We start from the raw sequence: 22,564 nt of genomic DNA on the forward strand, positions 1-22,564 counted from the left end.
TGCCAATCTAGCATACATGTGAGAGATCCAATACCCACCATATAGATTTGAGAGGCAGTTATTTCATTCCCTTGGTCGATTTGGAAGGAAAACAGAAATACCAAATTTGGATGGCTTGGTCAAATGGGAAATAACTGCCAATCTTTGAGAGGTGGTTATTTCGTTCCCTTGGTATATTTGGAAGGAAAGAAATACAACATTTAGTAACAAATGAGGATACCTTGATAAGCATATCTGTTGGAAGCCAAGCAGAAGCAGTTGGGATTCCAACCTAGGCAACCTACAAGCAGAACGTAAATTGAGTTATAGACAAATTAAAAATGTAACTTGTTGATTTTAATCAACCTATGTGATAGACTAATACAAAGAACCTATGGGAGTTGTGCCTTCATTGCAGGTCCAAAGCCTGGATAAAGGAGGATTGCATCAAGTTCATAGACGGTATGAAACTTTTGTCATAGCTTTCTTCATAAATCCTGATAATAGAGGAACAAGATTTGCATAGTCAACCCCAGTCAAGATAAGGCTTAGAGGATAATGATGATGATGAGACCAATTATATATGTAGTTTTGTTATACCTTGAATTGGCATTCTGCAGCAATACCCATGGTTTAAAAATCAGTTTCGCCATATTGTATTGTTCACCACCGATACCAAGTAGTATCACCCCGCATCATCCTTTATCAGGCCATTTCAGCCCGGTATGGGCTGATATTGCTGTATCATTCATGGACAATTCCAGCACATATATCCGACCAGTTTTTTACAATACTTTAACCTTGGAGAGATACCCCACGTTTCCACATCATAGATAAAAGAAAAACTTTTTTTGTGGAAATAAATAAATAAACATCACAATTGTATCCAAGGTTTGCCCCCACAATGGATAGAAAGTGCCCAAAAGATCAGATAACTATTGAATACTGAAAAGAAATTCTGGAACTATCAATACTCGGCAGAAATGAAAGCCAAAGATCAGATAACTAAGATTGTCCAATCTACAGGGATTTAGAACATGGTCCATCCATAGTGGGCCACATGGATAAACTGTTTGGAACATTGGGCCCCACGTGTAAACTGAGATCCTGAGGATACTATGCAATAATTGAGTTGTCTGCCATTATGACTGCCTAGGATGATTTGGCCAATACAGAAAATATCAGTCATGTCAGATGATGGGCCACCGACTAGGTTCTTTTATTGGTCTAATCACTCAATTATACATGATACACAAAAATAAAAATGTCTTGGGCAAAACAAATTTACTTCTTTGGGCTGCCTTATTTTTGGTTCCTAAAGAATTTCATTATACATAAATGGATGAAGGCAGCTTTGTGAGACTACCCTTGATGAAATACTGATACATCTCATACGGTGTCTTTTGCACCCATCGTACCCTGAAAGTTCCAGCGATTAAATGTAAGTCAATATTCATAAAAACTCTTTCAGTTTCAATCAACTGAATGGCTTACTGGGATGAGGTAAGAGGATTTCTTTTCTTTTCCTTTTTTTTTTTCTTTTCCTTTTTTTATAAAATAAATTAATTAATTTTATTTTATTTTTATTTTTTTTTAAAGTTAAATGAGGTAAGGGGAATTACCCATCAAGAGGATTAACAACGCCCGGGAAATGTGCTCCAAAGGATAGTTTATTGATTGTGTGGCTAGTCTGGTGACAACATATGAATTAGATAACAATATTGTTGTTGAGAAAAAAATGATAAGAGAACATTTACGCAACAGAATCTCATATTTACTAAAATGACGTCATATAAAGGGATCAGGGTTCTCTTCTCGCAGTGTGATTACAGGGGACGCATATAAAGGGATTCATGAAATCGGTTTAACATTAGAAATTGCTCAAAAGATCACATTTGAAGAGAAGGTCACGGCATACAATATGGATCATTTACAGAAACTAGTGGATGACAAATTATGTATAACATACAAAGATGGTTCAGCCACTTATGCAATTAGGGAAGGTTCAAAGGGACATATATATTTGAAAGTTGGTCAAATCATAAACAGGCGTATTATGGACGGAGACATAGTTTTCATCAACAGGCCACCTAGTACTCATAAACATTCATTGCAAACATTTTCTGTCTATGTGCATGACGACCATACTGTTAAGATCAATCCTCTTATTTGCGCTCCCCTAGGTGCAGGTCTATCAATGGGCTTGGGTCGAAATTTACCCACATGCTGTCCTATCAACACAACAAACAACTTGGCAAAGTGAAGATAAAGCAAGTACAAATGACACTAAAATTTAACAGATTGGATCTTTTACATGGATTAAGTACAAATGAAATAAGGCCCTAAGAATTTATATAGTGCACAGCTCATGAAAGCTGCAGGTCTCACTGTTTTTTTTCTTTTTCTTTCTTTTTTTTGTTGGTTTGAAAGATAGCTATTGTTCCCATAACGTATGGTGCCATTTATTCCTAAAAATACAGTTTTATTATCCAATCTTGTGTCACCACAATATGTAATTTTTTATTCAGTTAAAGAATTGTTCAGCATAGTGTCATCATGAAGAAAAAATGTAAAGCAAGCAAGGTGGAGTTCCTAATGTTCTGAGAACTGAAGCTCGAGGTTACAGCTTCTTACTTTGAAATTACGCTTGAACAGGAAAGCACCAAAAAGACAACAGATTATTAAGGGAATAGAATGAACAGCATTTATCACATATGAATGCAAAGCTGCCAATGCATCTGTGAATAAGCATAGCTCTTACTACTAGTATCCAATTATTGTACAAGACGCTGATTACAATTGTTGCATGTTGGAGTATGTATATGTATGGAATAACACACCAAATGCCTAAAGACTATAAAAACAATTAACCTTTGTTCTTTAGAATCAAAAGAGTAGGAGCAAAGAAGAGTATCCTTAGAGACCTTACCGCAAACCTCAAAAGAAGACATGATTTGCCAACACCAGAATCTCCAATAAGCAAGAGCTTGAACAAATAGTCACTGCAATAGAGAAAGCCCATTAGATGCTTTTCTCCATAACTTATAACCAAGTTGCAACAAAATAAAAAATACATACATACACATATACGTTCTCATACACATGTATATCAAAATTAACTCCTGCTTTTAAAAAAAATACCTTTGCCTCACTAAGCCTTATGAAACAAGTAGTATTCCCTATTTTCTTATAGGGATTCAAAGGGAATTGCTCTAGATTTGTGACCCACATTCCAATAGACAAGCGAAAGATTTGGGATATTCATATGGTGGGGCCAATCATGAGAATGCCCTAACCCAAACCAGGATGGTCCGCTAATCAGGTGCTATACATTTGTATGAGAAAAATGTACAAGAAAGCACAACAATATAAGTATGCCAGTGGTCCAGTTGATGATTTGTCCAACTTAATTTTTGGACTGGAGCATGTTGATAGTGGATTAAGGTAATCCCTTTTCTTCTTTTTTTTTTTTTAAAAAAAAAAGCAACAGCAACTTTCATTAAAAAAGGGGGGGAAACAAGTAAAAAAGAGAACAACAAACACAGAGAATGGAACAACTGCCGAGATGGCAGAGCGCCCCTAGCAGCCTAAGAACGACATATCGAAATCCCTTAAATCTTTAACATTACAAGCCCATTCGATCACCATCTTTTTCGCCCTCGATCCAACCACCGAGACGGAGGCCGAGGCATCGTTGAAACAGCGATTGTTTCTTTCCTCCCAAATGGCCCACCAAATAGCGATGATAGACAAACACCAAATGATGGATTTAACCTTCCCGACTTTCTGCCCATTCCAAGATGCGAGCAAGCCTCCCACCAAGGCAGGAATACACCTGGAAACAGAGAAGTGCAGACAGAAATTGGCCAGGATAGAAGAGATAAAGGGGCAATGTAGAAGTAGGTGATCAACTGATTCTGCCTGACGCAACCAGATTAAGGTAATCTCTGTATAAAATATGCAATAAATGAATGAAGTGGATTAAGGTAATCTCTGTATAAAATAATTCTGTTATAAGTCTGCTAAATTCATTCGTAACAGTTTCTTATGTTCTCTGTCGATGCTTGCAATTTGGTTTTGGTATAAATCAAGTAAAAATGGCCTTTGAGCATACAATCTGCAAGTTGCTGCACACTTGTAGAAGTGGCAAGACATCCATGCTAGTGCAACTGTACACAAGTTGCTGCACGCTTGTAGAAGCTGGTTGAGAACAAGAAATCCATCTATTAAAAGAAGAAAACCCAATTCCCATAAGAATCCAAATCCCAAAAACCCTCGTCAAAACAACTCTAGATGTCAAGCAATCACATTGCTTACTATGAAATGTTATACACAGAAAATCAGCAACCAAGAATAATAAAACCAAAAGTGCTTCTTACCTAGGATCTTAAATCAATGGGTCTTTCAATTTGCACCTGTGGAAAACATATATATTAAAAAAAACCTTTAATTTTTGTACAGGAATAACAACTATGAAGAATACAATTAGAGTACTCATGTTCACAAACAAGAATACAATTAGGCCTCCATGCATGCATGTCTCTGTATGCATTACAAATGTTTGAGTCTCTGTATTGACTTGCGCATGCATAAATAGATGTGCTAGAGTCTAGACTACTGTGTGATTCCCACCATCTTTTAAATGTTGACTAATCCGCGCTACACATGGCAGACATTTTTATTGGGCCGTGAGCAACTGATATCGTTGTTGAAGCTGCTCAACCATCAGTTGGGCATCTAGTACTTCTGCTTGCCGTTGATTGATTTCCTCAATCCAGCTACAAAAACAGAGCACCCATATGTGATATGCTACATTTCGAAAGGTATTGTTTACAGGCAAGTACAATCCAATACAAAATACACATTAATATACTCATAATCTGTGCATGTATCTTTTTTTTAACCCAAAGCCAATTTAGCTTTGCCTGGTCTGAACAGATCAAAACCAAACATGTCATTTGCGGCAAAGCTCTTCCTAGGAGGATACTTGAAAAGAATCTACAATGACAAAAAAAAAAAAAAAAAAAAACAAACAAACATGTCAGTTGTAGCAAGGACAGTTTTGGAGAAATGTACGTAAAAATTCAAATCCACAAATAACCACTCTCAACCTGAAACCATGATAAACCAATAAGCATTAAAGAAAAGTGAATGCATCATTCCGAGGGGAAAATCTGAAAGAAGTGTCGTTTGAAGAATAAACCACATCTGCAAAATATGAAAACATAGTGCTCACAAAAGAAAAAAAAAAAACAACAGTGCTCACCCAAAGCCAAAACTAATATGACTCAGACCAAACCAAATTTTGTTGTATGGAACAATTTTTAAAACCTTCCCATAAGCACAAACATTTGACGCAGAAATGATTGAAAATCCTTGTCAGACTCATATCCATGCATGGAGACGCCACTTGTACAAGAATTCAATGTAGTTGTGTTTGTGTGTGTGTGTGTACACCCAACTATGTACTGATGCAATAAGATTAAACAGAGATGAACCAATATTTCACATGGAAAAAATAGCAAAGAGTACCCAAAATGTACCAATGAAAGCTCATATAGTGGGACCCAGAATGGAAAGGAGAAGCTTAAAATGCTCACAGAGTGTGGAAGATCACAATACTTTAAAATTTGGACCCTTTACAGTGTCAATGGACTGTTTTTGCATTTTTTAATCTTAACCATCTATTTGTACATCTTCCAAGAAATGCTTAATTTGCAAAACTAATTAACCCATTTAGGCTATTTCATGTTGTGAAGAACAAAAAAGAATGCAGGTTAAACAAACCAACCAAATGCAGATTATCTAATCCCCTTAAAATCTTGAATAGTACAAGTATCTGAAGCAGATGTTTTCACACCCAAACTCACAAGTATCTGGTGCAGATGGATTTGTAGCCACAGTGGCACATTTCGATGCTCAATTATATTGTATTGAGATAAATAAAGAGTGAATTTCCAAACTGGCCATGACACCATTCTAACAAGCCCAAGTTGCAATTCCATGCATTTCAAGTTGTGTTCCAAATAATTTTAAAGGTCATAGCAGCAGATATGGGGCCCAGTTCCACATTGTTCAGTTCCTTCTTTATCAGCAGTTATACACACACAAGCCATTCCTCAGACGAACATCATACATATTCTACTATTAAATGGTTGGTTTTTCTGAGCAACAACATTCTCTGGACAATTAAGTTTACAATGTTATGATAGTAGGAAATGCACATCGTTATGTAAGGTTATATGATGATCAAACAATGGGTGGGCCATAACAAATCTTATTGATGTTAAGTGAGACCATTAACAAAGTGGGATGTATTATCTGCGAACACGGGCTGCAGCAGATGCAATAAAATTCAATGTGGATAACTCTGTTCTCAAGGAAAAGGCTAAGGCAATGGATGATGATCTTGAAGCCAAAAGGGCCCTGGTGGTTTACTCCTTGGAACTCAAGAAGAATGTATGGTCTGTGGAAGTTAAATAATATTTCTCTGAGTAATATTTGTAATATCATCCATTATGAATCAATCTTTATGCTGAGGCTGATGGCAGTAATTGTGAAAAGTCCATTACGGTGGGAAGTGGGTTTGGTTGAATAGTTCATGCGAAAGATCTTGCAGAGGATTTGTACAAATGAGCCTTGTTTGCAGTGTGGGCAGATTTGGTTGATCAAATGTGAAGGCCAACCTGCCTCGATTTATCATAACTTTCTTGTAAATTTATTTCAATATCATAGCACTATAACAAGTATTGCTCTTTTATGCAAAAAAAGAAAAAAATAATAATAATAACAATAACAATAACAATAAAAACAATACAAGTTTTTTTTTTTTTTTAATAAAGTAATAAAAAAAGAGGGGTGAAAAGGAAAAACAGAGACAATCATAGATCCAAAAAACATCAAGTATCCTGATTATATCTCCTAGCTAAAAAATGTAGGCTCTTTCACTCCTTAAAAGCCTTTTTGCAGACTTTCCATGCCTGAGGAGCAGAACAACCTAATTTTCAGGGTAGAATCGTGGGCCCTGGAATACGATCTAATCAGTTGGATGCAGAATCCGGACCTCGCATACATGTGCCCACATGGAGATGTGTAGGGCTCTGTGTGCGTATGGAGAATGCAAATTCAAATGAAAAAAAAAAAAAAAAAAACCATTTTCTCATTCTAATTTTCCAAAATGCAGACCCTATCTCTAGATCTAGCAAATCTCCATTTAAAAGGGAAAAAATATCCATAGAAATGAATTCAAACGCCTTGAGTCAATGAGCTTATTGATCAAACGCATAGTTCAAAAACGCATATAAACATGGAGAAATAGAATCATGTGGAGCAGTTCTCGTAAGCCTATAACACAAAGGTCAGCAGGTATCAAAAGATCGTGAATGGGCCTTTCTGCCAAACGTTTGTACGCTTGCAACATCACAAGAAGAAAAGAAGAAAAGCGGGAAGGGATTCTGGAATAAAAACAGCAACAAGAGGAACAATCGGCGAGGAAAATAAGGGATTTCGAGGGAAGCTCACCTATTTGAGATGAATCTGCATGGCACGAGGAAATTCTTCAAGGATTCAGAGCTCTGGCGAGGAAGATTGCGCCGTTCGGAAGAGGGAAGAGCTCTGGCAATGAAGATCGCCCGTTAGAAAGAGGGAAGAACCGTGCGTTTGGAAAATTGGAAATCCCTCATATGAAACGAGGAGATACTTTCAAATCCGATACTTGTGCATTTACCATCATTTATAATATACACCATATTACCAGCCGTACATGTAAGGGACCATTTAAACGATGACCCATTATTTAGTTGGTCTGGATAACCCTATACTTACCACTATTGACATAAACGAGTCACTGTATTTTTACAGAATATGAAAAACTCACACATATTTACAGTATTAAAAAAAAAAAAAAAAAGGTACCTTGAGTGTCGAATCTGGTAGGGCTCTATGGGCCCGACCATGATGTTTTTGTTTCATCCACGCTGTACATCAATTTATAAACATTCTTAAAATAATGATATCAATCTCGGTTGAACCATAACACATGCTTAAAGTAGAGATTGTACGTCCACCGTTAGAAAGGGATCTTTAGCTACGGATTACTTGGTTCCAGCTACGGTTTTTAGCCGTCTGAAATACCACGGCTTTTAGCCGCAGCCGAAACCATCCCCAGTCCGTCAACTTTACCCTATTTTTTGATATATATCAACTTGCTCCGAAACTTTTGCCCACAAATAGTTTTAATGGTCAATCACCACTATTTCCTATGGTGTGGTTTACCTAAAATTTGCATCTGCTTAAGTTTTTGGACCATGACATAAAATAAGGTAGAAAAATGGGTGGACACTGTAGATATACAACGAATACATTGAGGTGGGCCCCAGGGTTAGGATCACACCCACATGGCTGGTTTTGGGTCGCAATTAATCCACGGTCTTTGTGCCCAGTGCGTCTCGCTGGGGTTGGGAAGAAGTCATCACATGAGGTTCACGTTAAAAGAGAATCTTAAAGTAACTTGGACTTTGAAATACATGTAAGCATAGTTGGCTATGAATCAATGTCACTTAAGAGGAATAAATAAAATAAATAAATAGAATATATTTGATTAAGGGACTTTTTGGTACCGCCCAATAACAGAGTTTTTTTAATGTACATAAATTAATAAGTTATAAGCTCGTTTGACATTATTGTAAAATTAACTTATGTGATGAAATTTACTTATAAGTTTTTATATCTTTTGTTTTTCAACTTTTAACTTTCCTATTTATCTCTCTTCATGTGATGTGATGGATGGTCCATATCAAAGGAGGCCCCACCCACATCAAAGTTGTAGCTTCCATGACATCGTTCACATCAAAGGTGAGCCCCACATTATGGATGATGCACATCAAGTTATAAACCCATGTAATGGATTGTCCATGACAAAGATAGGCCCCTAATGATGAATGATCCATGGCCAAAGTGGGGCCCGGATGATAGACGGCCCACATCGAAGGTGGGGCCCACTCAAATAAATGGTCCATATCAAAGGTGGGCTCCACATGAGGGGCGGTGGATATTGAAGGTGGGCTACACATGGTGAACAATAATTGAACATGAACCCCCACATGATGGAGAGAATGTAAATCTATAAATTGTGGAATTTAAGGACCATATGGTACATTGGAAATGGGGACTGAGAAAATTGAACTTAAATTTGTACTTGGTAGATGCCACCGCTATAAGATTAATGTCGTAGTCTTTTGCACCTTACCCCCTTAGAGACATCAGGATGGAAATAGAAGCTTCAAACGTGTGTAAGATCGGGGACCCAACATTGTTTTTATAGTTGTGAGAGTTAAAGAATTTAAAACCCATCGAAACTCCCCTCCCTTAGGCTCTACACGAATTTAACAATCTTAATCAAACTAGAATGTTGTGCGTGTAACACATCCATAGCACACCGCCCCTTATACAATTTTAGATTAATCACAACTAGAGTGGAGTCCACCGATATGCCCGATCACATTATCCAACCCTTAGGGAGATCTAGACAGATGATCAATTAGGCCCCATCATATACAATTCTTATATTCCTCACTTGATCCGCATTTATTAATGTCAAGTTTAAATTTTGAAAACATATTTTAATTTTAAAGAAAACATCTAAATGGTTAACCAATGCATTTGTTGGATAATACGGACAACGCTTCTACAATCTGGTCCATCAAGACCACTAGTATCGGATGGTGGTAGCCATTACAATATTTAATTTTAGCAAAGTGAGACTAAGTATGGTCACAAATACCATCAAGCTTTGCGACACAGATCATGGAATAAGAAGTATGGTATGAGAATTACACACGTAATGTGATCATATGTGCCTATCCTCAAGAGGTCTATGAACTTTCAAATATCTTCAACGAGATAAGACTTCAGTTCTACTTAATTAAAATAATTTGTACATGTACAAAAAAAAAAAACATAAATTAACTTTATATTAGAATCATCAAAACTTTATAAATAAGATCTCTTTAATGTCTATAAAAATAAAACACACTCAATTCCTACTAACTAAATAAATATGTGGGGCCAATGATTCTCATGGATGTTACATGATCCTCAAATGGTTTAATAGGAAGCCCTTTAGTGAGTGGATTCACAATTATCTACTTAGTCTCGATGAACTTCACATACATTATACGATTCTAAACTATTTCCTTCACAATAAGATACTTAATGTCGATACATTTCGACCTTGATAAATGTTTGTTGTTGCTAGAGAAGGAATCCGCAACCGAATTATCACAAAAGATTCTAAATGATTTCGGGATATGCTTTAATGCCCACAATTCTAAGAAGAAAAGTTGTAACCATACTGCCTGATTTGATGCTTCATGACAAGCAATGAACTTAGGTTCCATGGTATATGAGGTTGTCGTCGATTGTTTCACGTTTTTCCAAGGCACGCTCCCACTAACCATCATGAACATGTAGCTTGAGGTGGACTTCTTTATATGAACGTAGCCAGCATAATCTACGTTTGAGTATCCAACTAATTTTAAATGATCATACCGTCTATATGTAAGTATGCAGTCATTTGTCCTTTGTAGGTAGTGCAATACATTTGCAGTCATCTAATGCTGCATTCCTGGATTAGAGAAATGCATGGCCAACATTCCAATTACAAAGGAAATATCTGGTCACGTGCATACTTAGCATATACGATGCTCCTTACTACTGACAGGTATGAAAAAATCCTTCATTCTATTCTTTTTGAAATCATTCTTTTGATACTAGAACTGGCTGAATTTATCACTTTTTACAATGGGCAATTGTCCAAGAGCATAGTTTTGCATGTCATACCTTTCAAGTACCCTATCAATATAAGTCATCTATGATAGGCTAAGCAATCGGCGTGATCTGTCATGGCGTATCTCAATGCCGATGACATAAGAGGCGTCACCAAGATCATTCATATTAATCCTTTAAGATAGGAATTTCTTAGTATCGTTCATCATCCTAGTGTCACTACCAGCTAACAAAATTTCACCAACATACAAAACCAACGAAAGTGAAGACTGTAGACACAAGTGAAGATATAGCATCCAGGAGTAAAGAACAAGTTTTAAAAAAAGGTGCCTTTATGACCCTAACCCTTAACCCAAAAAAATGCATATACCTCTAGATGATCTTGACCTAATAGGAATACCTAATTGACCATCCTTTAGCCTTATGTTGAGGGTCAAATATTGCATATGAGACCCTAGTTGATGCCTGGATTTAAGAACATGATACTGTTTAATGACCCATTTTAATCATGTTTGTGATGCAAGGTGTAATTAGGAGCTTAGACTGAAAAAGGATACTAAAAGCATGGATTTAACGCTTTGAAGTGACCAAGGCAAGGGATGGACCCCAGGGGACCGAGATCGAAGAATTTACACGCTAGAGATCCAAGAAATTCAAGTCATGCACATTGAAGATGCTTGAAAATCATCCAAAATGCAAGATCACAGGGTTCCCACCATTCATTCGGCTCGAAACTTTATATATGGCCTGGGATCACAAATTAACCGTACATGTCAAATTTCAGCCATTGGATCCATGTGTAAGTGGCCCAAAGGACAAATCGGCCCATTAAACGCCGATTAGGGGCCTGCCTGATACCGAGATATGCTTCAAATTTGGTCTCAATCCCTTAAATTAAATGAGGAAAGGGATGGACGAAGAAGATGTATCAAGACATCACCAGGGGGCCTACACCAGCGGGAGCGTGCACATAGAGTGTGCAAGTTCGTTGTGTACTGAATATCACAAAAGTCGGTCAACGCATGCTGACCGACGTTTCCTTCCAAAGTCGTTCCTCCGTTGCGAACTTGAACAGAGGAATTGGGATTTTGGCAATGGACCCCACCCATCATCCATTTGAAGAACCTGGACCGTCCAATGCATCCAGAGAAGGGGCATGACCATCTCCAAGCTTTCTCTTTGGACCTATGCAAACGTAAACGTGTAAGATCTCCGTCAAACATAGGATGAATGGTGGAAGCATAGAGTCAATGGGCCACAGTAAAGGACGTCCAAAAATGGCCTTTCCCGACTGGTTTTCCACCACGCATCTAATGAACGGAGTGGATTTCTCCGTTAATTTCAATAATGGGTCCCACCAATCAATCAGTGCAGGCTCTGTTGCGAGAGACCTGTTTCGCAACCGAAACTGACGTTACAGGTGGGCCATCACGAACGGATCTTCTTGAATATCCGAATCGTTCATCTGAACAACAACCAAAAACCGTCCGCAGGGACTCCAGCCTTTCACAAAAACGCACTTGTGTGCGAAGATCAGGTTCAAAGCAAGAACGACTTACATATATATATATATATATATATATATATATATATATATATATATATATATATATATATATATATATATATATATATATATATATAAAGAGATCCAAAAGATTCCCCTGCGTAAAGCTACTCACCGCCGCAAACTTGCGAACGTGGAGTCAGTTTTCCATGTTGACCGACTGTTTTCCTTATAAAAGAAAGAGAAGAGAGAGAGAGAGCAAGGAATCCAATTAGGACGTGGAGCAAAAGAGAAGAGAGAGAGGGATCGTGGAGATGGGGTGATGGGCTAAACCTCTTAGCTAGGGCTAAGAGGTGAAGCTTGTAGTGTGATGGGGTGATTTTACATCTTGCATTCATGTTAGACTGAATTGATATTGATTCTAGTTTGATTATTAAGGGAATGTTTTTAGTTTTTAATTGTCTGTTGTGACTAAAATTACAATAGGTCTGCAATAGCTTTGAGCATGTTCCTTTCCTTTTTATGATTATGATGTCAGGAAGCCCTGTTGTTCACTATCGTCTCCTGGGCATGGTTGGATGAAGGTACCCTTTCTAACCTTCATACATCTTATGATTGGTTGTTAATTAGTTTAATTCTATTGTTTGCTTTGTCTCCTAGGCATGGTTTAGTGATGGAACCCATTCTAATCCATACACCTTTCATCTATTGACAACTATATCAAAGAAAGTTCAATTCGATTTTCATGATTACACCCTTCAACTGGATGAAGATGGGACTCTAAGTCTAGTTGAGTTCTTGATGCAGGCATAAGATCTCCTTTGTCACGCCCCAAACTCGGAAACTAGGCTCACAAAATTTTCGATCTCCGAATTCGGCGCTGACAGCCTCCGTAGAACCCCATTCTCGGCTCCCAGCGCCCATTCACCAGGTTCCAATCCTGAGATGCTATGAAGAGGATTTTCCACATCAGTTTGATTCGTAATAAGCATAACCAAAGACATAACCCATAAACAACAACCAAAAACTCCATCACATTTCCACTATGATAAAAAACTTTACAAGTACAATGAGCATAAAGGGAAATACAATAATGATGAACAAAAACTCCAAAATAATCTACCACGTGCTCAAGCCTCAGTGCTGCTGCGATCCAACGTCACCTGCACGCAACGGTCGTGCATAAGCTTATAGAAAGCTTAGAGGGTAGTGAAAGTGTGTGCTCAAGGTGGTAATGTAGTTATGCAGTATCAGAGTAATGCGGAACATGCTGATGAAAGCCAAGAATACCATAGCCATACCAAGGCCATGCGGTGCAAAACATGAATGATGTTGGCCATACCAAGGTCATGCAATACGAAATGCAACTCAAGCATACAAATCCTCATCTAAGTCCACATATGAATACAGCTCAAAATCTGGAATATCACCGGGGTCTAGTACACCCCAACCAGATTGCCGCCCCATCGCCCTCAATAAGGTGAGTGGAAGAGACCTCACTATCCATCTGCCAATATCGGGCTCGGCTCGTCAATAGCGGACCCATTTCTCGAGCTGGTCAGACTCAGCCTAGCTTTGCCCCCTCCTCTCGGGCGGGTAAGGTCGTACCCCCTTCCAACCGACCACGACATAGTGAAAAGTGCAACCGTCTAGTAATCGGCACTCGACGCTCATGCACCCACTCGGTCTAGACATTGGAGCAACCTCTTGGTACCATAAGGGTTTAGGGACTTTCACCCAGGGATATCTATAGCACCCCATGTAGAATAAGATTTTCGGTATCCAATCCTGCCAACCACGATATGCCTGTGGAGGCTACGGCCCTGATGTCGCTAGGGCGTACAGTACCATATCATACAATGCGAATGCATGAATCACACTATCCAGTCATGCAACAATCCTGCGCATATCGTGCGCTCATGCAGGGCAGCACCGCCTATCCGGGAGCCCATAAATAATCTGCCCGAGGGCATATGCTATGATCAGTCACTCCTTATATCAAGCATACATATGATGCGTATGATCGTGAATCATGAAACTATACTAAGCAAGTTATATGGTAAAGGATGCAGTTCATAACGAAGATGGGCTTAGACGGCCTACACATTACATGTACGGGCCTATGAGCCCTAGGGAGAGTCATAATGTGGACATTTAACCAACACTATACTTGCAACGTGGACGTCAAACCACCATTACTCCCAAGGCATAGCCCATCATAAACATCATTGCATAAACTATGTTGGGATCACACATTGCAATGGGCCTTAGGTACATCTCATTGAGCCTTTAATACATCAAATGGGCCGTATCACATGGGCCTTACATTCATCAAATGGGCCGCATTAATGGGCCTCACCAACGGGCCTTATGTACATTGCAATGGGCCATAGCCCATGGGCCTTAAAATACATCACAATGGGCCTAATCACATGGGCCTTATGTGTATCAAATGGGCCACACCAATTGCGCCCCATATGTACATCAAATGGGCCTCAACCCATAAGCCCCCAATACATCTTAATGGGCCTTCACCCATGGGCCCCTAATACATCAAATGGGCCTCGACCAATGGGCCTTACATATATATTAAAGTGGGCCTTAACCATGGGCCACAAATGCATCGAATGACCTCATAACATGCCAAGGTGGGGTCCACTTGGACTATGGATCTAGCTCATTCCCCAACCCCTGATATAAAATAAGCCTTTAAAATGGCTGGGTGGATGGGATGCAGCACATGCATCATGGTGGGTCCTACTGTCATTGGACAGTGTGCATAAAACACATGCATCACTGTGGGCTCCACCGTCCGCTGGACGGTATACATCATGGAGGGTTCCACCGTCCACAGCCGTGGACGGTCTGGCATCACATACAGTAATGGTGGGTTCCACGTGTGTGGCCCACCATAATGTTTTTCCCCACCATCCAACCTGTTGACAAGGTCACACGGACCTGAGTGAAAGGAAAAACACAAATTTCATCTTGATCCAAAACTTCTATGGCCCACAAAACAGTTTTAAAGGCAGAAATTTAATATCGCTATTTCCTGCAGTGTGGGCCACCTGAGTTGTGGATGGAGCTGAAATTTGGAGGGGGCCCACGGCTGGGAGTGGCCCACCTCATGAACGGGTTGGATGACAAATAAACATCAAGGTAGGGCCCACGGCTAGAGCCGTGGGTGACTGTCAGCCCGCCCATCCGCAGGCAACGCCGGCTGCCTTCTGACACAGCAGCGTTGCTGTGCTATAAATTTTTATTTTTTTTATTTCAATTTTTTTGTGGTTTTCACAGGTGGGGTCCACATCTAGAGAATCCACTCCGTCCAATGGCCCTCCATGGCTCCAGACAAGCAAAACAAGCCCAATATTGGGCATATTTCAGCGTATAAAAATATTAGGGAAGGTTTCAATGGTGAAAACCACCATTTGCTACGGTATGGCCCGCCAGGACCTCGGGTTGACACCATTTTTCGGTTCAACACCTAAAATGGGGTTAGGAAAGGAATGGATGGCGTGGATTGCAGTCATACATCAAGGTGGGGCCAAAATAAGTGGGCCTCCCCCATTGGCTTGGAACCAAGCTAATATTTGTGTTTTCCATGCACGTCCAGCGTCCCTGGACGCTGGACGGTCTGGGCCTCACACGCATAAGGTGGGCCCTGTTTAGGTGGGCCACCAATGGTGGATGGTATGAGTACTACTCATATAAGGTGGGCTCCACTTGAAGATGGTTTGGATAAAATACATGTTTCAGGGTGGGGTCCATCCAAGTGGGCCATACAACCATGTTATGATCACACATAAAAAAAAAGAAATAGAGAGGGAGAGAGAGAGAGATAGAGAGTGGGACGCGTGATGGAGGGACCCCGGCACTATGGGCCCTCCCTTGCGCTAAATCATACATCAAGTGGGTCCCATTACATATGGGCCCATTAAATCAAAATCCAACGGTGGAGATCCCTTCTTCACTAAATTAGACGGTCTAGATGACCCTAAGTATGCAAGGAAAATAAACATCATGATGGGGTCCATGGAGAATGGCCTTATCATGGAATGATCATGATGATCTAAGTGGGCCATCGGCCACATCTTAGGGTTCAAAGTGAGATCCCAACCATTGATTGGTTAGCCTCACTTGACGCATCTTAAAAACATTAAAACTATCCTATTAAAGCACCCACCGCTTGATCTTCTTGCTCCCTTGGCTTCCTTAGCTCCTTAGCTTTGATTCCAATAGAGGAGATGAGGTTTGGATGGTTGAGATGGGAGATGAAAGGGTAGGAAATGGGCCACACTTGAAGCTTGGGAGGAATGGGAGAGGCTTGGACGGATGGTGCTCTTGGGTTAGTTGGATTGTGATTTGAAAATGAAGGAGAGAGAGAGTTGTAAAGAGAGATGGGTGATGTGTGATGGAGTGATGGATGGGAGAGAGAGGGATGGGTGTGTAAGAGACTTTTTTAACTTTAAGTTTTTGGTGTAAGAAAGGTATGGGCTTATAAAAACTTTTTGACTTTTGTAGTTGCTTGGGAATGGGTGAAAGCTGATGTGTACTTGACATGTACTTGACATGATAGGATTAATGGATTAATGTGACATCTCGTAGAGATTCTCTAGGGTTTTGCAACGTGCGGTGTTTTCCTCGCACTGAACGCTGGCCCACATCTCCCGACCAAGGTATCGCCTTGGCGCGTGAGACGCGGCATCGGAACCGCGGCGACAGCGCGGTCGCTATGGTAAAGGTCTTGGGTTGAGTCGACTCGGGTTAACGGCATGAGAATCAGGGTCGTGCGCAAATACCGGTTAAGGGTCGAAGGTTGCCGGAATTCGACTTGGAAGACCGCGGAAGTCTATGGAACGGTACGGTCTAGGATACGGGGCTTACATCCTTGATCTCTACAAGTAAATCCTCTGAATCCCTAGTTTTCTTCCTCTGAATTCTCTAAGTTTAAGATAAATATTTCATCATTATTCCCTCAATTACATTCAATTTAGATTTCATCTTAGTCTAGTTCTATTTAGTTTCAGATTACATACAGGTTCCAGTCCATTGGGATTCGACCTCAGTCTCACCGAGTTTATTATTACATCACAACCCTATACTTGGGGAGTGAACAAGTTTTTGGCGCCATTGCCGGGGATTGACACTTACGTTTTCTGAGATTAACTAGTTTTAGGATTAATTTAATATTAGGTTAGGATTAGGTTTTTCTTTTTTCTGATTTTTTGCAACTAACCCAACTTTCTTGTTTTGTAGGATTTTGAGATAGACTTTCTAAATTAGTAATCTCTTTCTAGTTTTTCTGTTTTTCTACTTTTAGAAATTTTCTAATTATAGGATTTCTTTTATTTTTAGAATCTAACCTACTTTCTACTTCTAGGTTTAGAACCTTCCTTTAGAAACTTTCTAGTTTTAAAAATTGACCTAGTTTGTTTTGTTTTTCAGGTTTTAACTTAGGAATATCTAATCTAGTAACTTCTTTCTAACTTCTCCTCTTACTTTCCATACTATTGTTGGATCTTTTCTTTTATTTTTTTAAGGATTAGATTCAGAATTAAGGTTTCACCATGAACGAACAAGAGTGGCTAGAGTGGGCACGTGAGTATGGTTATCTATTTCTAGAAAATGAGAGGTTCCGTGAAAAAGTGTTAGATGTTTATACTTGGAAACAACCTATGTCTCAAAATTTTTCTGAAACCATGATTGAGAACCGACCAGAATATAATTCTCCACCGATTAAGAAGTCTATACATGATCATATGAGAGAGAATAATTACACCCCATCAATTAAGAAAACAGTATGTGATTATTGAGGTCATCGTGATTATTGGGGTGATAATGTGTAACAACAACTATCAAACTCTCCCACCTATGACCCGTATAACTATAATCAGTGAAAACGTTAAAATTAGAAAAATGATCCAACAACATGTTATAATGATTATTCTCTTAGATCTCATACCTTTGAGATCCAACCAGAAACGATCCAAGAGGATTCATTTCAGCATAACATGGCCTGTCTTGCGAAGTGATGAGGTAGAAGTTAGTTTATTCGAACCTCAACCGAATTTAGGAATAGAATGTGAGGAATGCGATCCCATCCCAAGTGTGCACTACACGAAATTTTTGATGATGCGTATTGGGATGATGATCTTGAATGTTCAGCCTAAATTCTCCTGTAATCAATCTCAAGTATGGTCCAGGTCAGTAATCAAGAAGTACACGAAGTGATCGATCAGAAAGATCTACTTCACTCATCTGACATGCCTGATTTAAATGTGGAGGATGAACCCCTTACAATCGACTCTTATAACTCTTGTGAGATATGTTTAGACCACTCCCCTGAATTAAATGATGATATGATTTGGGAGAAGGACGAGTTGCTCGATACGACTCTGGAATTTGAATACGACTCTGTAATTTGAAACCACCTAGTTGAGGCCATCATCTTAGTTGTACACGTTTGACAATTCAACGCCTCAATTGAGTAGTTTCAATGAATAGAGTGATCACATCGATGCTTCCCCTATTAATCTTCAATCTGTCTGTGCAGGACTGAAGAAAGAGAGTGTACCTCCATCCACTTTCAAGGATGATGGATCCCTTGGGCAGATCATCATGAGCTCCAATGTAAAAACTAAGTCATGCTCAGCTGAATTTTCCAACTCTTTGGATGATTGCTTGGCACACTTTGCAGATTCAAACGATCTCATATCAAAAGACAAAGTGGATGCCTTGCAAGACAATACCTCGGTAGATATCATGGACCGAGAGAACCCTCATTCTGGCCCCTCCTTCTACAGACCCTGAATGTTTACCATTAAAGGAAGAGGAGCTGAAAATTGAACCGAAGTCTAAAACTTCGGAATGTGTTGAGACTACATTAATTCCTGAGATTTTTTCTGAATTTTATCTACCTGTAGTCTCCGATTCACCATGGGGTACTAACTCTGAAACTTTTTCTATCATAGGTGAATCATATATACTTTAAACACCTCAGGAAATTAAAAGGAAACCTTATGCTGTTGTCCATAAATTTCTCTGGAAATTCACGCTCTAGGGCATCCAAGCCTATTGCAAAAGGAGCTTTTGGATGATCCTGTTGAGAAACCTACTGCGAAATTTATCCAGATATTGGCCGGAAGAGGAACCTTGTGGCATGACTGGGTAGCTTTTCATCTGCTTTCATAGGACTAGGGTAGTTTGCTTTATGTTGTTCTAGGTGAGACGGTTTTATGCCATTAGGTTAGTTTGCTTTTTACATCATTCTAGGTTAGTTCTTTTCACTCTCTTGCTGACTCACTTCCATGCTGATATCTCTGTGGAAAAGCCTCTTGATTTCTTAATCTAGGTACTATCTTCCCATCACTTTTCCTTTACTTTCGTTGTCTCATATGCATTGCATGCTTACATATTTTACATTGAGGACAATGTAGATTTTAGGTTAGGGGTGGGAGATTAGGTTACCTAATCAGTGTTTTCTTGGTCTTGAGCAGAAATTTGTGAAAATTTTTCAAATTATTTTTAGAATTTCTTGTAAATTCAATGTGATTTTGACGGCCATCTTTGATTTAGAATTACAAGATACATGATATTGGTAATTTATGACTCTTGGATTCAGTTATCTATTAGATTTCACAATTAAGTTCGAACTGTTAATCCATGATTAAAAGTTTTAAACATTGATTGAGTCATGATTTCATAAGACACATCTCGCTTGCACATTAAGGTTTCAGTTCGATATTAAATATAACCTAGTGATCATTAAGCATGGAAGGAACCAACCTAGGGAATTTGTCCATCATGTTCAAAAAGAAGAATTGAAAAAAAAAAGGAAAGAAAGAAAGAAAGAAAAAAAAATACCCAGCTAAAAAACAGTTATCATCAAGAAAGGGTTGGGTATACGATCTTCACCATAGGTTTACTCCCTGTAGGTGTGGATTCGATTCCCCTCCCCCTCGATGGAAAAATCAAAAGCTAAAAGAATTTAAAAAAAAAAAGAAAAAAAGAAAGAAGACCTGTAAGGCAAGTTTTGGTTTATGTTTTAGTTGTCTTGAATACCCTTTTTGATTGTCAATGTTATCATGAAATTGACGAATGGATCTCTTATTGATGATAAGCTGAGATTACACTATACACCCATGAAACTCAATGTTTAGAATTGTTTTAACTGAAGGATTAATAGTTAGAACTTGATTATGAAGCGTACCGTGCACTTGAGTCCAGGAGAAAGTAATGCCCAACATTTTGAATCGTAGAATTCTAGTATATGAATTGTTTTTCAAAAATCACTCGAGTTCATAGAAATTATCCTGTAATTCTCAACTTATTTTTCGCATATTTTGCTCGGGACTAGCAAAATGCTAGTTGGGGGTTGTCTTGAGGGTCAAATACTATATATGAGACCCCAGTTACTGCCTAGATTTACAAACATGATACTTTTAATGACCCATTTTAATTGTGTTTGTGATGCAAGGTGTAATTAGGAGCTTGGACTGAAAAAGGATACTAAAAGCATGGATTTAACACTCTGAAGTCACCAAGGCAAGGGACGGACCCCAGTGGACCGAGATCGAAGAATTTACACGCCAAAGATCCGAGAAATTTAAGTCATTCACATTAAAGAGGCCTGAAAATCTTCTAGAATGCAAGATCACAGGGTTCTCACCATCCGTTCGACTCAAAACTTTATACATGGCCTAAGGACCACAAATTAACTGTATATGTCGAATTTTAGCCATTGGATCCTTGTGGAAGTGGCCCAAAGGACAGATTAGCCCATAAAACTCTGATTAGGGGCCCGCCTGATACCGGGAAATGCTTCAAATTTGGTCTCAACCCCTTAAGTTAAATGAGGAAGGGGATGGACGGAGTAGATGTATCAAGACATCACCAGGGGGCCTACACCAGCGGGAGCGTGCAAGTTCGCTGTGTATCGAATATCACAAAAGTCAGGCAGTGCATGCTGACTGACGTTTCCTTCTAAAGTCGTTCCTCTGTTGCAAACTTGAATAGAGGAATTGCGATTTTGGCAGTGGACCCCACCCATCATCCATTTGAAGAATCTGGACCGTCTAATGCATTTAAAGGAGGGGCGTGACCATCGCCAAGCTTTCTCTTTGGATTCATGCAAACGTAAACATGTAAGATCTCCATCAAACACAAGATGAATGGTGGAAGCATAGATTCAATGGGCCATAGTAAAGGACGTCCAAAAATGGCCTTTCCTGACTGGTTTTCCACCATGTATCTAATGAACGGAGTGGATTTCTCTGTTAATTTCAATAATGGATCCCACCAATCAATCAGCGCAGGCTCTGTTGCGAGAGACCTGTTTCGCAACCGAAACCGATGCTACAGGTGGGCCATCACGAATGGATCTTCTTGAATATTCGAACCATTCATCTGAACGATAGCCAAAAACCGTCCGCAGGGATGCCAGCCTTTCACAAAAAACGCACTTGTGTGCGAAGATTAGGTTCAAAGCAAGAATGAATTGCGTAAAAAAAAAGAGATCCAGAAGATTCCCCTGCATAAAGATATTCACCGCCGCAGACTTGCGAACGTGGAGTCGGTTCTCCATGTTGACCAACTGTTTTCCTTATAAAAGAAAGAGGAGAGAGCAAGGAATCCAATCAGGACGTGGAACAAAAGAGAAGAGAGAGAGGGATCGTGGGGATGGCAACAAGAGTTTTTCTTCTCCTTTTTCTTCCTTGGTTTGTTTCTTTGATGTTTTCCTTTAAGAGATTTGAGTTCACCATGTCTATGATGGGCTAAACCTCCTAGCTAGGGCTAAGAGGTGAAGCTTGTAGTGTGATGGGGTGATTTTACGTCTTGCATTCATGTTAGACTGAATTGATATTGATTCTAGTTTGATTATTAAGGGAATGTTTTTAGTTTTTAATAGTCTGTTGTGACTAAAATTACAATGGGTCTGCAATAGCTTTGGGCATGTTCCTTTCCTTTTTATGATTATGATGTCAGGAAGCCCTATTATTCACCATCGTCTCTTGGGCATGGTTGGATGACGCTACCCTTCCTAACCTTCATACATCTTATGATTGGTTGTTAATTAGTTTAATTCTATTGTTTGTTTTGTCTCCTGGACATGGTTTAGTGATGGAATCCATTCTAATTCATACACCTTTCATCTATTGACAACTATATTAAAGAAAGTTCAGTTTGATTTTCATGGTTACACCCTTCAACTGAATGAAGATGGGACTTAAGTCTTGTTGAGTTCTTGAAACAAGCATAAGATCTCCCTGATCTCTACAAGTAGATCCTCTG

The sequence above is a fragment of the Magnolia sinica genome, chromosome 9, assembly GCF_029962835.1.
Source record: "Magnolia sinica isolate HGM2019 chromosome 9, MsV1, whole genome shotgun sequence".
Lineage (NCBI taxonomy): Eukaryota > Viridiplantae > Streptophyta > Magnoliopsida > Magnoliales > Magnoliaceae > Magnolia > Magnolia sinica.